The sequence below is a fragment of the Phoenix dactylifera genome, chromosome 7 (genome assembly GCF_009389715.1).
Source record: "Phoenix dactylifera cultivar Barhee BC4 chromosome 7, palm_55x_up_171113_PBpolish2nd_filt_p, whole genome shotgun sequence".
In the NCBI taxonomy this organism is placed as follows: Eukaryota; Viridiplantae; Streptophyta; class Magnoliopsida; order Arecales; family Arecaceae; genus Phoenix; species Phoenix dactylifera.
Genome location: NC_052398.1, coordinates 12071084 through 12073854, shown reverse-complemented (window position 1 = coordinate 12073854; position 2771 = coordinate 12071084).

Below are 2771 nucleotides of genomic sequence, written 5' to 3'. Positions count from 1 at the left end.
TATATATGGCTAATGGGCTAGATCCGCTATGATATTATTTGTAATGACCTAGGACCTCACCCAAAAAGACTAACCAAACCATATTAAAAATTTAGATTGATTCGGCTTGTATAAGTATTCAGGATCTCCTATGAATAACATAATGTGGGACTAAACGAGTGCCCACATCGGTCCTAATATCAATTGTTTGGATGATTACTTGCAAGTAAAATAAAAAGATATCTACTATAGAGCTTCATAATATTTCTCACCAAAATAAAAAGATATCAAGAAGCCATACTATCAAAATGAGATAATTACCTAAAGTTTAGTGCTATTGCTTTTTTCAATCATTTCTTGAGAGAGTGTTATCTTGCCAATCTAGCGTTATAAAATTTTGTAAATCATTTCTTGAAATCTCTTTATTTTGAGACCTAAGCTTGGCCTGAAGCTTTGAGAAAAATTCCAGACTGTGCTCATGAAGCAACATGATCTAGACTGGTCCGGTATATTTACAAAACTTTACAAAATCCAGGCCCAAGCCCTACTCGAACCCAAGCCCTAGCCTAACCCGAAACCCATTTGGGCCAATCTAAATTAGCTTGTCTGGGCTAGAATACTAAGCTGACCTGAGTTAGCCTAATTCATCTAGTATTAGGCCCAAGTCCTCTCCTCCTTCGACCTCCCACGAGGTCACGGTAGATGATCTAGGATACGGTTTGAGCCAAAATACTAAGGTGACCCAAGTTAGTCTGATTGATCCTTTATTAGGCCCAAGTCCCCTCCTCCAAACGTGCACCCACGAGGTCTCAGTCAATGATCTGGGAATCAATGTAATCCATCGAAGCATCGGCTGCAAAGGAGATCCATAGGGTGCATCACACATCATATAGTCACCTTCTTGGCCCTCTACTGCCAAGGTCACTTCCCTTGCTGGTGGTGGATGATCGGGTGACAGTGGCGGTGATGACCAGAGTGAAGGCTTGGGAGGAAGATGCAGAGCTGCATTCAAGACCATCACAACCATGAAGCCCTTTTCTTACCAACTACCCTTCGCTATCGAGGCCGCTTACTATGCCATTCAATGGGCAACCAAATGATGGTAGCAGTGACAACTGGGGTGAAGGCTTGGGAGGAGGACGTGGAGGCACACTCAAGCCCCTAGAAGGCCACAGGCACGAAGCCTTTTTCTTACTGGTGGCCCTTCACTGTCGAAGCCAATTCCCCTACCAGTTGGTGGATAATTGGATGATGATGGCATGGACAACTAAGGTGAAGGCCTAGGAGGAGAATACGATGATCTAAAAGGACCATCAGACTCGATATGGACCACTATGACCACTACCAATAGAGCTAAATAGGGTCCAGGAATAAGATCCGCCACATCGTGATGACTAATCATGAGCCAAACTTTCGAAGGTCACAACTTGGTCGTACGATACCCAATTGAGATAATCTCATCTTTTAAAATCAGATAACTTTTTAATATATACGACATAGCGCCTAACGATCAGGACCAAATTCTATCGATTGAGCCCCAAAATGGAATGATCAAACAATTTTTTTTTTTTTTTGAGAAAAGACTTTGACCGGGTATATCTCACAATTCAAGAAAAATTAGGTGGAGCTTTTATAGGCAAAGTAGATGTAAGAGTCAAGATCTACTTTTTGAAGTATTTAATTTTTTTTGTTTATTTTTAATAGTCATGTCAATTGGGAAGGCTAATCTTGTTTTAGCTAGGAAAGAAATCCGACAAGAATTGTGCAAAGGCAGATATCACTTTTATAAATAAAGGCAGCGTATCTCAATTTTTTATTGATCAATGAAAAAAAGGGGTTGTAAACACTACTTTTTGCTTATTTTTTTATTTTTTCTAAATTGTTTTAAGAGATTCGGGTTGAGCAAATTAAGAAAATTTCTTTCTTCTCCCTGATCAGATCACACAGAGGTGACTCAAGCCCTCAGAATTCCATGACTGTAAAGCTCTTTTTCTTGCCACCTGCCCTCCACGATCGAGGTTGCTTACCCTACAATTTACTAGATGATCAAAGTGCGATGGCAGTGATGACTAGGGCAAAGGCGCAAAAGGAGGACACAAAGACACACTCAAGCCTAGAAAGGCTGATGTTACAAAGCCTTTTCACTTGACAGCTAGCAAAATGAGTAAGCCAAACTGTCATTGGAGGAGGAGGATGCGATAGTAAAGAAGGATGGTAGGGTCATGAGGGCAGCATAGGAATAGTAGTTGAGAGAGAAAGTAGGAGGCGGACCTTGACACTAGTGGCAACATCGGCAAGCAGTGCCTTGTGGTGACAAAGGAGGATGAGGTGGCCATAGTGGCCATATGAGTAGCAAAGGTAGAAAATAGATAGGGTTTCATTAGGGATGAGGGATTTGAAGAAGGTGGAAGGGTGGTGAGCGCATGGAGGAAAAAGTTGAGGATAGTGGTGGGCGGAGAGACTTAGAAAAGGTACCTGTGAGGTTGAAATAGGAGAGGGGGTGGGAGGAGAGGCACATACAAATGGCGGCGGAAAATTCTTCTTTTTTCTAATCCGAGGAAGATGGTTATACGAGAAGAAAAGGATGTTGCTCGAGGGTTTTTTTTATCCTCAAAGATCTGAGCAAGTAGTTGGTAACCATATCCCCCTATGCAACCCTTTTGCTAGGTTGAACCTAGATAAAAAAAAAAAGGAAAGGAAAAAGCTTTCCTCATCTATATTGAATATGCCCTTCGCTTGTGCCTTTTTATTAAAGTAGGTTGTTTTTGAATTTGGATATTTCTTTAACTAAA